At 43.1% G+C, this 15,500-nt stretch overlaps 1 protein-coding gene across 12 annotated transcripts in view; it reads right to left on the bottom strand.

Moving 5' to 3' along the window:
• The window catches only part of RERE (arginine-glutamic acid dipeptide repeats), a 391,036-nt gene that overhangs the window by 38,001 nt on the left and 337,535 nt on the right, over window positions 1-15,500 (bottom strand). The window lies entirely within an intron of this gene.

The following is a 15,500-nucleotide window of genomic DNA, read 5'->3' as shown; positions in this document are numbered from 1 at the left end:
AAACTTTAATCTGAATATATATCCCCACATCAAAGTTAATTAGGCAGGTAAAAGAGCACACCCAGGGAAGCTAGTGATAATTCCATAGCATAATGAATCCGGCTTACATCCAAAACCCTAGAGCAGATGACATTCAAACTAGTGGATGAGATGCCGAGCTAAAGAACAGCATGTGGTTTTAATCTCCATTCTTTTACTCTGAAACCCACATCATGTCCTAGTCTCAGAGTGGTAGCTGTGTTAGTGTATCAGCAAAAAAGAACGAAGAGTACATTTCCTGGCGACTTGTCTGCCTCTAAGGTAAAAGGTGGTGTTTCTTTCAAGTTGCCAGAGAAACGGAGAAGTTCTAACTAGTCCCTTGAAAATCAACATCAGAACAAACATGCCTAAACTGCCCACAAAAAATGGTCTCTTTGAACTGCCTTATATGTGATTTAATCACGTAACCTCAGCCTGCTCTCTCTCTCTCTCTCAGGGTCAAATCCTGCACTCTTTACTCTGCGTAGATCACTTGAGTAAACTCTGTACTAAAGATGCCTTCCTCAGTGAAAACTTCCAATGGCCTAGAACAAGCAGTAACAGCATAATCTGTGTGTACAGCATTGCAAACAGTGACAAGAGGTATGGAAGATCCTATTCAAAAAGTTACAGATACTCCCCGACTTACGCAAGTGTTCCGTTCCAGAACGCCTTGTGTAACTCGGGAACGTATACCCGACCATTATGAAAACCAAAACAACAAAAAAAACAACCCCCCCCCCAACCAAACCAAACCAAAAAATACTTTCTAGCTTACACAACTTTTTCCATAAGTGCGGATTTGCGTAACCCGGGGAGCACCTATCTGACACCACTTAAGGATTTTAAAGATGCCTAACTTAAAATAGAGAACTCTGGATGAAGTACACAACCACAATTTTGATTTTGGATAGCAGACAGAACGGATGTATTTTTATGCACTGATAGTGAGTGCGATTGATGCAGATCTACCGACATTAAAATGATACCCACGCCCAACCAATTTCAGAGTGACACTTTGTGTGAGAGAGAGAAAAAATCACCTACATCCCTAGATTAGGTAGGATACAAGAACCCTCATGAAAAAAACTACTCATTTTTCCAGTTTCTAAAAGTGAAGTAGGCAGGAATCATCATCATCATTCAATACCAATGGGTAAATACAGTGACTCAGGGCTTATCTAGACTTGGAACACTACAGCAACACAGCTGACTCACTGTTGCGTTTCAGTATAGACCCTACCTACATCAATGGGAGGGGTTCTGCCATCTGGGGAGGTGGAAGCTCGGTTCATGGAAGAATTCTTTCGTAGACCTAGCGTTTTCCACATTGGGGGATAGGTCATCTTAACTACATCACTTGGGGGGTGGATTTTTCACATCCATGAGCTTTGTAGCTGGGTCAACCTAATTTTTTAGTGTAGATCAGGCCTCAGGAACTCTGAGTTGGCCAAGAGCAAGGAATAAGGGCTGGCCTACACTGGAGTTTTACATCGGCACAGCTACACCTCAGGGGTCTGAAAAAGCCACACCCAAGAGACATGGCTATGCTGACCTATCCCCTGGTGTAGACAAGCGCTAGGTGGACAGAAGAGTTCTTTCATCGACCTAGCTTCCACCTCTTGTGGGGGGAGAGGTTGGATTAACACAGCAATGGGAGAACCCTCCCATCACTGTAGTGAGCATCTATACTGAAGTGCTACAGTGACACAGCAGTAGCGTTTTAAGTGTAGACGTAGTCTAAGCCAGTGGTAGATTCAGGGACAGAACTAGGTGTCCTGACACACAGTCCCCTGCTCTAATCACTAAACCGTATTAAACTCGATTAATGCAGATGGTTTAGAAATTATTTTGACCCCATCAAAATGGACCTGAAGTCTATCCAGAACTACTGCTTGCCAAACTGGGGAGACAATCTATTGCCAGGGGTAACTGAAATTCCATGGAGAATTCATGCAATGCTCTTCAAGGCTTGTCCACACTTACAGCTCTGCATTGGTGCAGAGCTCTGCTGTAGCGCTCAGGGAAGATGCTACCTACGCCAACGCGAGAGGTACAGGTACTCTGCCTCCCCAAGAGGTGGTAGCTATGCTGATGGGAGAAGCCCTCCCGTCGATTTTCCACACCCCTAAGTGACGTAATTATACCACCATATATTGGTAGACCAAGTCTCAGAGCCAGCAAATCTTCAGCAAACTTACCAGTCACACTTTACCACCTACAAATGCATCTTTATCAAACCCTTGGTGTCAGTATCAGGGAGAAGTCAGTAAATCCCAACTCTCTGCATCTGTGGATTAAGATGCATCCTCTGACGTGTTAACCAAAGAGCACAAACCAATGTCCCCATTTCCCATCAAAAATAGAAAATGGGACTCAATCTGGGCTGTATTTACATGTGGCAAACCCACCAAGTCCTCAGGGAAATTAAATTATTGAAGCACACGCTGCACCATAAACAAAGCCCTCTGCTTTCAGCTTTTATTTTAAAATTTCCCAGGAATTTATCAGTATTTGTTACAATTTTTTTTTTAAAAGGTGAAAATTGGTGCAAAAAATAACTTCAGAGTTTTCTGGGTAAATATTGGGGTTAATACTGGGGGATGGGAGGACAAGAAAACAGGAACAAACAGAGAACAGTGGGCCCGGAGGTGGAAGAGGATAAGGAGGCAAGAGTGCCATCTCTTCATACTGTCTCCTCAATCTCTTCTGGGCTCACAAATGAAGAGATGTCAGCTCGGTTATCTGGGCCGCCCAAACTTTCCTTCCGGAGTGGGAAGCTAGGTACATAGGGGCACTCTGGGGTCTGCCCAAGTTACTGAGCTGCCATCCCTCCTTCCAGAGCAGAAAGCAAGGTCCAGGGATCCTCCTGGCCCCAGGGACACCTTCAAGAATCTGGACCTGGCTCCCCACTCTGGGAAGAGAGAGGATAGCTGAGTAACCTAGGATACCAAGCCGTCATCTTTCTTTCTGGAGCAGGGAGCCTGATCCAGGGTGTTCCAGCATTTGTTTTTTAGGATTTGCACACTGATGTGCACAAACACACATGCGTGTGTGTATATCTTCCACAACACTACCTTACTTGACAGTCTTGCATTTACACAGAGACTAATTTATTAACGAACACATCTACTAATGCAATGGATTGGATTTTCTTAAAATAATCAGCATTTTTATGTAATTGAGTGGTAAAAATTTTTGGGGAAAATTGGTAAAAAACAGAATAGCTTTTGTAAAACCCTGAAATATTTTTGATAAAAATGAGTAACAACCAGAAATGAAGGCCACTGGCCAATAAACAAAGATCCTTTGAAAACTAAACCTGTCTGTATTCGTGGGTAAAGCCACTTCAGAAACATACATCTGATTCCAAACGGACCCTTCCAAACTTGCAGTAAAAAATCTGTACGAAGACTCAAATTTTAATATTATTAATGAAATAGACTCGCTTAGCCAAGACTAAAGAAATGTGTGATCACAAGAGTTAATCAAATATAGTTAGGGTTCATTTCTGGAGCTTCAGATACATGACTCACTAAATGACTCAACCTTCAGTCACAGCCACAGGGTTAAAAATCAGCGAGGAAGTACATAAGTAGGATTTTAATATTATTCACCCTATGGAACATATGCACACAAATTCCAACCCAGATTTTATTAGCTGCCTTGCCATCAAATACTATTCTGTCTACCTAAGGGATTAAATGATGGAGTGGAGTGAATCTGGGTGGATTAGGAACCGCATTTTGGTGACTGCATGGGTGGCAGAGGCTTGGGCACAAACAAAAGAACATGTCACGGAAAGCTTTGGTTCTACAAACAGAGAGCGAAACCGCTCCCGGCTTCACCACGAGTGAAGTCAATTGAACTTTAATCAAACATGCATAGTGTGTGCTGCTGAAACCCATCGCACATAAATTTAGAGAACAAAAGCTGTTGCAGGAATCAATAGCCTACTGAAACATTAACGCAGGCAATCATTGATCAAAAGGCCCCTTTACAAAAGGCTGCCTTGCAAATTAGCTGCTGTTTTTGCTTGCAAGCAAACATGGGAGCATAAACGCTGCCGACATGAATGGCCTGTAATGATCATTTTGTTCCTGGTGATCTCACCTCATCTCAGAGCAAGGTCTTGCAGTCAACACATCTTACATCTCTGTACTATAATTGCTAACAGCATGATGAACTGAGCTGGTTTGGTGCCTGGGCACTGAGGGGAGGAGGGAAGAGGGAAAGAAGGTTCTTCTGAATCCACAGTGTTCTGGGCAGTAGCACTAGCCCAGGGAAATGCTCCTAACCAATCAGCCTATATTTAGTCTATTTTTAAAAACCTTTTCATGCCAGGAGTTGGATGTTCCTAGCAACAGATGCACTGAAATCATTCAAGATCAGATCAATCCTGTTTTAGTTCTGTCCTTGGGTAGTGGCTTTTTTAATTAGCAAACAGGAGTAATTTCCCCCAAATCTCCAAAATTAAAGACAAATAATAAAAAATTAAATTAAGAGGCATGATAAAAAGCTGAGGTCGGCTCTGTGGCTAATAAGAAAAGTCAAGCTCCACATGCCATCTGAGAACAGCTCAGCTGTCATGTCCTTCCGCAACCCAGCATTACTGATAGTGCTGCACAGGCTATTTGTAATTATTAGAAGGTTGCCTCCTTGGCATGAGGCACCGTTCTCTCCTCTGCCACCATTTTCCTCCCCTGCCCTCCTGTGTTCTGCTGCAACTCAAGCAAGCCCTCTGACAGACAGACAATAAAAACACTGGGGCAGGCATTATTAACTACTCCAGACCCTTCACGATCTAACACGGAAGTAGTAAGTGCTGCAGACCCCCAGCTTTTCATTTACTGTGATTTGCAAATGTTAAGTACATGAAGCTCTATGTGCCATGCATCAGTGTGAGTGTGTGTGAGACAAGAGACACATTACAGTTGCACTGAAGCAACCACTAGAGGACTGGCAAATCTGTTACTTAATGGAGCTGATGTTCTACTAAGTGGAGCAAAAATGCATTTCATGCATTTGGTTATAAATGATGGGGTAGCGTTCAGATCAGCTGTTGCCTAACCAAGGTGGTGTTCTCCTATGGGTTTCTCCTTGTTTCACACAGCCATCAGCTGAGTACTACCTGTCACAGCAGTTCCATTACGTTCAGATCAGACTCAAGTCCACCAGCCGCTTTTTGGGTTGTGCTTGATCTTTATTTTTCCAATAACACAAAATACACGAGCGGTTTGTTCCTGTAGCACTTTCTATCTATTTTGTCTCATTTACCCAACCCCCGCACGTGTAAGGAAGAGTCCGACTGTGATAAACCAACTGTCTGTCCTAATAGCTCCAATTTTGCATTTTCTGATTTTGCTATTTGAAGTTCTGTTCCACAGTCGGGAGAGGAATCCCACTCCTGGGGCCAGGTTGGGACACCACAGCTGATCTCTTGACACCCAATGCTATGGCAGCTCATGCACTCTGGGACTACAATGCTACCATGCCTGGACGATCAGCACTGCCAAGGAGCCAAAAATTACGTCCTTACTAGTGAAAGCATCGATGGGAAGAAGTCTAACACATCAAGTAAACTCAGGGGTCCATTGCTGCACTTCCCTCCATGTCTACTTGATTGTAGATCCTGGACCAGGCTCAATCATCTATTTACTCTCTGGCTCAACCAGAGATGCTGCCTCCATCCACCAGCTTGGCCTGGTTTCCCCCACATCACAGACCATAACTCACGCCCCCGATATCTGGAAGGTGGTCTACAATACCTAGCTTCCCTCCATACACAAGGCCTTCCTCTTGTTACGGAACCTGAACTCAAGTTCTGAGCTCTGGATATGAGAGAATGTGCCAAACAGTATCATCCAGTATCAGCAACTGGCTCCTCTAGCTTGCTAGACCTACCCAGACCCTTGACTTCCTCCTCTTAAGTTAACTCTGCAGTGGAGACACATTCCAGGTATCCACCTCTTCCAGTTGGAACACAATTCCCTCTCCCAGGTCTGGGACTAAATCCAGTCCCTGGGATAAGGGAGCAAAACTCCCACAAAAGTTAATGCAAGTTGCATCCTCTTAATAGAGAGGATGAATCTGATCCCTGGAGAGATCTGTCTCTCCATTAATCTGCTTGGATATTCACAGCTAGCAAACCCTCAACCTCGGAGACATCACCATCCATCAAGTTCCTCTCTTCCCTACAAGCACAAATTCAGTCTTCTCCCCTCCAGAGCTTTGTTGTGCCCACCATACTCTCAGCACCACTGGCAATTATTAGTCGGCCATAAGTAATGCATCCCCCTCATAGCGCAATGGAAGCCGCACTGTCTTGGGGCCAAATGTCATCTTTCCTTCCCAAGCCGCTTCCCTGGTGGTATTTGTGGGTCTCCCGGATTGAGGTGTCTGTGATGCTGCTCAGGGGCTATGTCAGAAGTATGAGAAATGCAGTTTTTCCATGGCACTGGGTGGAGAGCGCTGCCCACACATGCCTGTGTCTGGCAGTGCGCTTCACTCCCCCGTGTCAGAGCTTTGCTCACATGTAAGTACTCCCTGCTTCAAAGGGCAGAGCTGGGAGTGATGAGCAAACAGACCTGGCAAAGTGGGAATTACTGAACTTCCCCGCGGGTAGGACATGGTGGTGCGTCCAAGGGAACAGAGCGTCACCAGAAGTCACCTCCCTTGGAAGAAAGTTAGAGGTGGGTGAGTCTGTCCCAGCAGCAGGATCAGTGGGGAAGAGAAAGACCTTGTAGCCAAGCAGCCAAAAAGGAAGGAAGGAGAGGGAACTACAGTGAGGGCAGGAAACAGTGCTTCACCCACACCCTCCAACGCACAGATTTCAAGTGGAAAACACATTAAGATGTTTCTATCCTCATCATTTCTTTGGCCTGTCTTCTGATTAGATTCTGAGCTCCTGGGGACAGCAAGTCTGTAAGAATTACCCCACTCTAGATATCACCTCACACACTTAAGACCAAGCACGGATGGGGGAGGTCAAGCTCCCATCACATTCAAGTGTGTTCCAGGTGTCCAGAATCCTTTATTCTTATGTTAGGTTTACACTACAGATGCTACTGTGGCACATATATGGTGCAGCAACACCTGTGCCACAGTAGCAACATAGTGTAGACACTTGCTACAGTGATGGAAGAGTTTTTTCCATCACTGTAGTTGTCCATCTCCCCTCTGACAGATCCATAAAAGAATTCTTCTGTTGATCTAGTGGCGTCTACATTGGGGCTTAGGTTGGCTTAACTAGGTCTCAGGCGTGTGAATTTTTCACACCCCATTGGTATAATTTTTCACACCTCTGAGTGACGTAGTTGTGTCAATCTTGTGACACTGTCTCCTGGTGCCCAGGACTGAGAGTCACTGTGCGACCTTCCTGCCTCCAGTGAGGAGTCTTTCTTGTGGTAGCTGGATGTCAGCTCCCTGATTCTACCAGCTCTTCTGCCACCCTTCAAGCACTCTTCCCTGGGGCCTACTTTGCCTTGCAGACCCCAGTTCTGAATTCCTCAGAAGCATCCCCCTGTAACATCCAGCCCCTATCATTGGACATGCACAAACCAACCTGCCAACCCTGCCTGGGGGGACAGATTCCAAAACATTCAGCACATACACACAATTTCTTAAGTGTCACCTGTATGTACATTGCCCAGTGGTAAGGATCAGTATGACATAAGATTCCATGAGATACCTCAGACAAACCTTTCTGGGTAAATACTATGAAAGAAGCATTTAGGTGTAATGAGTTTGTCAGGCCTGACAGGAGTTGTTAGCTGGCACCAAACAAGCCACTCAGTGTAGACCTAAAGCCTAGTCTACACTGAACACTTGGTCGACCTAGCTACCTTGATCAGGAGTGTGAAAAAGTCACACCGAGAGATATAATTAAGCCAACCTAGCCCACGGTGTAGACACCACTAGGTCAGTAGAAGATATTTTCAATTGACCTAGCTACTGCCCCTTGAGGGGGTGGATTTACTACAGCAACGGAAAAAACACTTCTGTCATTCCAGTAAGTAGCTACACTGCAACAGCGTGGCTGCAGCTGTGCCGCTTTAGCGCCTGTCCCTAGGTGTTATTTCTTCAGGCTGAGCCTTCTACCCACTAACACTGTGTACGAACAGAACGGCACATCACACTTCCAAGACTCAGTTTGCTTAAATCAAAAAGGCTCAGATCACTCCACCGCTAACATGAAGCAGGGAGACTCGGCTCCTGAGGAACTCCACCTGACGAGAGGTTTCACGTGTCACCTGAGGACAACTCAATTGCCCATGTCTTTCTGTAACCCAGCATTATTGCTAGTACAGGATATGTGTAGTTATTAGGAGGTTAACTGAATTGGCCTCGTTAGCACGGACATCCCCTGCCCCACTTGGTAAGGCAACTCCCATCTTTTCATGTGTTGTAATATATATACTGCTTACTGTATTTTTCACTCCATGCATCTGATGAAGTGGGGTTTAGCCCACGAAAGCTTATGCCCAAATAAATTTGTTAGTCTCTAAGGTGCCACAATGACTCCTCATTGTTTTTGCTGATAAAGACTAACACGGCTACCACTCTGAAAACTGTTAGGAGGTTGTTTCCTTGTCACAGGGTACCATTCTCTCTCTCTCTGCCACCATTTTCTTTTCCTGCCCTCTTGTGTTATGCTGTAACTCAATCAAGCTCTCTGAGGGACACAATAAAATGCCTGGGCAGGCATTAACTACTCCAAACCTTAAACAATCAACCGAAAGCAAGTAAGTGCAGCATGGCCTGATTTCTCACTTCTTATCAGTGGGTTTCAAATGTAAAATACACAGTACAAGCTGTGCCTGTGTGTTTGTGTTTAATCTTGCCTTAGGTAAACAAAGGATTAACACTATGTGTGCATTTCTGAATGTGAGAGGTTTGACAGCCCTACCACTGCACACAGTGCTCTTGTGAAGCCAGTCACATGAATACAACAACTTACCTTCAAGTATCTGTTACGGTATAACACAGTGAGCAAACATAATAACTGCTGTTTAATTTCCCAAAAGCATAGCACTGCCAAGAGGGGAAAAACAAACCGAAAAACAAAACCATAGCAGGAGGTAGTTTTATGCAATTACACACACACACACAAAATCTGCACAACTCTCCTCAGCTACTATGACTGAGGGATTAAACGTGCCTAGGTCAGCCCTGTACCCCTGCCTGGACTTTGCTTTGTTTTTATCTCAGGATAGGCTCATACTACTTAGTTACTCTGGGGTAAAACCATACTTTTTTTTAGCCCTGAAGACAAGCCCATAGCCTCTTGCTCAGTGGCTGTATTCTCCGAGACAAAACAAAGAGAAGAGCAGGAAGGAGTATAGACCTGACCTCTGCACGTTTATCTAGTGGCGTAACTGAAGTATCTGGTCTTCACTGTGCATTTATCTCATGAATGACAGTGACTCCAAGATAAAAAAAGCACCTGTTTTAGCAATGATGACAAGCCCTGAGAATGCTGATGTGAATTGTTTGGATCAGTCTTAAAGGAGTCACAGAGGTTTCCCACAACCACTCATAAGAGCCAGACTAAGTTTGTCTACACTGGCAAGTGAAAGACAAAACTTTTGTCCTTCAGAGGTGTTAAAAAAACACACACACACACACCGAAAGACCAAAGTTTTGCCGATGACAAGCGCCGGTGTGAACAGTGCTCTTCTGCCGACAAAGCCGCTGCCGCTTGCGGAGGGTGGAAGCCTTTTCCGACAAACAGCAGCTATGCTGCACGCCTTTTAGCAGCACGGCTGTAGCGGCACAGTTGCGTCGTTAAAAGCAGCGTAGTGTAGACATACCTTAACTCACACCTTGGGACAGGTCGCAATACCCCTGACATGAGAATCTCTCGCCCTTTGGCTTTCGGCACAAGCCACTTTCTATTTTCTACTAGGGTTTTTACTAATGGCAGCACTTCATCTGCAATTGGAAAATATCTCCAGATACACATTATGTTGTCCTCCATTAGTGTCTCAGCAGCAGGGGAGTCAAATGTATCTTCTCCTAGCACAAATACTCTCTCATGGCATCAGATAACTGAATTAAGAATGATGGAATAAAGCGTGGGAGGACAGAACCAATGAGGAAAGACAGAGCAAACTGGGATTGTAGGTGTTCCATTTTCTTCCCCAAGTAGCTTCATGAGCACTTCACTGAAGGTTTAACCTGGGCGTTTTTACCATTTTAATCTTAGTGCACATGCCATTGTCACAGTGACAAATAGGTTTGTGTGTGTTCTAATTAAGCAATAAGTCTCAACAGATTGTGCAGCAGTGCTGATTAATGCCCTCTTTGGATACATAAGGATACTGCACAGTCTGAAATGTCTTATTAAAATTATGAAAACAGGCTCAAAGAATTTTTGTGGTGTTATTAAAATATATTAAAAATCCTTCTGCCATCTAAAATGGTTCCTAGGGAATTTCCTGTAAATATCATAATCTGACAACATATTGTAAACGCTTAAGAGATTTTCTCTATTTATTCCCCGACCTATTAGTTTTAAACTGTAGTTTAGCTTTCTCCCCTCCCGCCCTCTGGTTAGGACCCTTTCTACAAACCTAGAAAATGCAACAGGCTCTGTTTTTCTCACCATTATTTATCCTCTTCCCCCAAAACCTCAGTGAGATCAGCTGGGTTGGTTTCACTTTGTAAATGAAAGTCCAGTCCAAAAATGGTTAATGTGGTGGGGGAAGAGAGAGCAGCTAGGAGGGATGAGTTTACGGAACCCACGTTCTCACTTGGAAATTTTACTGCTATCATTTCTCCCCAACACAAGTGCTCTCACAGATTTACTCAGCAATCCAACTGAGGCGCCGTCTGTTTCTTGGTATCATTTTGTAGCAGAAAAAAAACTCTGTCAGAAAACTTTATGCTCCGCAATTATTGTTGTTCATGGAGAACTGTCAGTATGCCTGGCCCTGTACCCCAGGAAAACATAGGGCCTGCCCCAAAGAATTTACATTCTCATTTAGACAAGTGACACAATTTAGGTCTATAAGACAAGACAGTCAAAAGCACCTAAGTGATTTAGACTCCTAAATCCCTTTGGCTTGTAATGATACTTAGGCATTAAGTGCCTAAACCACTTTTGAAAATTCTACCCCAGTCTCAACCGGGATGGTATTTGCCTCCACTATACAATTAAATTAAATACAAAAATAAGCTGCTTGGGGACTGTGTGGGGGAAGAAGGATACTGTGTGTACGCATGTTTTTGAATGGAGCTGGAACAAGAGTCAGAAAGGGTAAAGAGATCAGCGTAGAAAAAGGAAAAAGGGAACAGAGGAAAGTGGGGAGTGAAAAACTACAAAAGAAGAGAATAGCTGAGAGCAGTCTGGAGTGTCAAGAAAAAACAGGATATATACAGAATAGAAATGTGTACAGTAAAACCTCAGAGTTACAAACCCCTCAGGAATGGAGGCTGTTCCTAACTCTGAATAAAATGTTATGATTTTTATTTCAAAAGTTTACAACTGAACATTGACTTAATATAGCTTTGAAACTACCCTGCAGAAGAAAAATGTTGCTTTTAACTATCTTAATGTAAATGAAACAAGCACAGACAGTTTGCTTACCGTGTCAAATCTTTTTTTTTTATTTTAAAAACTTTCCCTTTTTTTGTAGTTTATGTTTAACCCAGCACTGTGCTGTACTGTGTTTGCTTTCTTTTTTGTCTCTGCTGCTGCCTGATTGCGTACTTCCAGTTCCAAACGAGACGTGTGGTTGACCGGTCAGTTCATAACTCTGAGGTTCTACTGTATTTTAAAATATACTATACGTATTTGTAATACGCCAGTAATACGCTTCACTTATATACCATCTTTCATTTGAGGATAAAGTGCTTTATAAATATGAATGTATTAAACCTTGACCTACCCTTTGGACAGTGAGCATTATTCACATTTTACAGAAAGGGAAACAGAATCACAAAGAAATGACTTGCCCAAGGTCACAAAATAAGTCAGTAACGGAGCTGCAACCAGAACCCTGGTTTCTTGATTGCCTCTCTCGTGTATTAGCTACAATAAAGCCCCCTCCAATAAAGTGGAAAACACTCAATTGATTTTCTGCTGTTAAGTTATTTCAAATGCATGGAATTTACTGACCCACATTTTACTACTGACATGAGATTCCTTTTCAAAAAATGCAATCCTGCTGATTACCTACATTGTCATGTGAATAGCTCAGCCAATCAAAGTTAGACTCTTATAAGCAATTTTATAACACAGACTAAGCTTTACTGGACAAAAGTCCACCTTCATTAGACATGGTAAATTCACTGCCTGCCTGTTCCTCACTAGCTTAGCAAAGAATTCAGTGCGACTTTCCTCACCTCATTCTAGCTCCAAGCTATTTGTTCTTTTAATTTCCAGGTTACTCTCTTAGTTTTTTACTAGACTAAAATCAACAGAGAAATATAAATTCTGCTAGTAAGAGGATAAAAAAGATTGGCAACTAATCAGTCTGTGCCACATCCACTTCACAATTTTGGTGCAGTCTGGTCGCTAACATTTTCCAATGTTTGGAACTGAGGCCACATTTGCTTCTGGCAAGAAGGGCTAACTCAGATAATGCGCAAGTTACAGAAGTTTTCCTGGCTGGATAGTCTATGAAAATATTTAGCTTTTTTCAATCCTAGGGATTAAACCATTGGGTTTAACAACAGTTCTGAAAATCAGAGGCTTGAGGCAAGCTGTTGCATTCTTTTAAACCTTAGCCACAGTTGGAGGCCTCTGTCACTCTCTCCAGCTGTACACAGTGCTAGAATGAAAAGGAAGGCTCTTGTAATTAAGGTTTCTCTCTCCAGAGACGTCTCTTTTGTTAATCAACAGAGTCCTCTAATCCCCAAAGGAACCCACAGGCTGTTGGCTGCATCCATTACTAATTGTTAGATACCATCTTTAATAGCATCAGTTATAGTTCTACAAGACTGCTTAACGGCTGCCTATGACGCCAGGTAAAGCTGGCAGAACGTTCCTGTGGAGCTGCCCAATTAACTGGGTATTACAATACAAAGTGGCAGTGACTATCAGCAATGAAAGGGTTAAGGACCTCCTTGTATCTGATGATAGCTCCTGCATTCTGCTGAGTGATCTGGGATCCAATTAACCCTTCTGGAGCTCTATTAGTATCATCACAGGTACTGGAACTCTGATCATGGACCTGCTATTTGTTTGAGCCTTCTGACAAGTTCAAAGTCATTTAACTAATTTAAATAAATATCTTAAACTAACCCCCCAACACCAGGACACACTTCTGCAGGGCCTGTTCAGACACAGCTGCTAAACCTGCAGCTACAGAGGGGCCCCCACCCCATCTGGGCCAGGGCGCAACACTAGTGTGATGTTTACTGCTCATGCTCCAGTCGCTCTTGGCTAGAAGTGTGAACAGCTTCACGCCCACAGAGCTGAGAGAGGAGAATGTAGCCCATGCAGAATCAGGGCTTCTCTTTGTACTGAGGCTCAGGGTAGAACACTGCACAGGTTCTTCCCTTCCTGCTGTTCAACAAGAGACACTATCCCCTTAGCCCTTCCAGCTCATACACAGATACACATACCAGTCCCTGTTGTCCTTCTTCTGAACACGTATTTCCCCCCTCCTCTTCCCCAAAAAGCTGGCATGGCAGGTGGATGATGCGTAGTTTTCCTCATGGTCATAAGAGTAAAGGGGAAAAGGAGACAACGAATGGCTTTGCAATGGCAGGACGGGAAACCCGCTCTTGTCTGCCCATTTACAGTCAAGTTTTGAGCTTTATAACCATCCTATAAATCAGTCACATCCCTTTCACGCCTAGGTAACTCAAGTGCTCGCACACTATGGCAGAAATAAGATCAGTATATGTGCCTAGGTAGATTACATATAAAGAACACAGAAGAACGTTAGGAGGAGGACTCACTCCAGGACGTGTTCCCCCTCCCCCACTTTTAAATATTGTTAACATTTAAATCTTAGCAGTATGATACGAGGAATAGCATTTTCTCAATCAGGCTGCTTGGCACCAACAATTCATCCCTCCAATTCAGTTTTCTTCTTGCACAAGCTGAATACTTCACCATTTCCTAGTTTCATTTAGCTGGAGTCAAAGAGCATTTCACTGCAATTGGCTACAGCGCCATGTTACCTTTCTCACTGTTTTCTCTTCCCTGTAACTAAACCACAATTCCATCAGTGAAAGGAGGAGAAGAAAAAAGCCATAAAGCTGCTGAAACTACCATGCTCCATCCCGTAAACATTTTTCTATTTATCTGCCCTTCATTACATGCACAATCTTATTATCTCTGCACAGCCTCAAAGTGACAGCCGTCAGGGTCACCCTATAAAATATACATTGGCAATGTTACATTTAATGACGGGAGCGAGGAGAAAGATGAAGGATGGGAGGGGTGGAATACTGCAGGACGTTTTTAAAGGGATCATCAGTTATATCTGTGCATTTCCCGAGGTGATAATTGAATGACAGTGGCTGGAGGGAAATCCATTTTTGAGCTCAGGAGAGAATTGTTAAGCGAAAAATGTTTTTGTATTGGAGGCATGTAATGGCTGCCAGAAAATGAAAAAGGCTCTTTCAACCACATCAGTTCTTATATTTTATGTCTTTTATATGTGGGCTGGCAATTATCTAGTACAATCAGCTTTTGAAATACAGCTTTAAAAATAAAGACAGACGTTGGTCATTATATCTTGTAGACTAAGTGATATTTTCTGTTGTAGTCCGTGTGTCAACTTCAATTAATTTAAATGAAGGATCAATTTTGTAGTGTGGAGAAGGTGACATACCAAACACAAGGGCAACTGCCTTTATCATTATCATATTGGTTTTAAAATAAAAGGTTAAAGCACAATTCTAATTATGTTCTGTATTTAACTAAAAATTGCCCTCTGCATTAAAGTGAAGTAGACATGCACTAATCTGTATTTCTTGTAATTTGGCAGAACTGTAATGAGACCCTGAGTTACTAAAACTTCATTACTTAAAATAAAAAGAACATTTTTACTAGTATACGGTCATGTATCTTCACAATTATAACTAAACTACACTTGTCAAAACAAAGACTATTTTGCGTTCTGCATGTTCACTAGCTAATTCACAATGGGTCTCCCAGTCCTTAGCGTAAAATACTGTCTACAACTAACCAAAGCAAGGGTATTGAGAGTTAAGGTTGATACTCCATGATTATTGTATAATAATTTTCATTTGTATTACCATAAGTGTCAAGCAGCCCATCAAGGACCAGGACCTCACTGTGCCAGGCACTGAAACAAACGGAACAAAACTAACTCATCTCAGTGCATGGGGACCTATGCAAGACCACCGCAATAGCCACAACACATAGGTACAACAGGATGGGTTATGGAAAGAATATTAACCGTAAACCCACAAAATACAAGAAACAATATGTTAAATCTGACAAATGTAGAGGGTTTTTCTTTTTAAATATATTTCTCTGCCTAGGATAGAGGGTTTTT

Source organism: Mauremys reevesii, linkage group 21 (assembly GCF_016161935.1).
Source record: "Mauremys reevesii isolate NIE-2019 linkage group 21, ASM1616193v1, whole genome shotgun sequence".
Taxonomy (NCBI): Eukaryota; Metazoa; Chordata; order Testudines; family Geoemydidae; genus Mauremys; species Mauremys reevesii.
The sequence above is the reverse complement of the archived record's forward strand: the minus strand, read 5'-3'. Positions and strand labels throughout refer to the sequence as shown.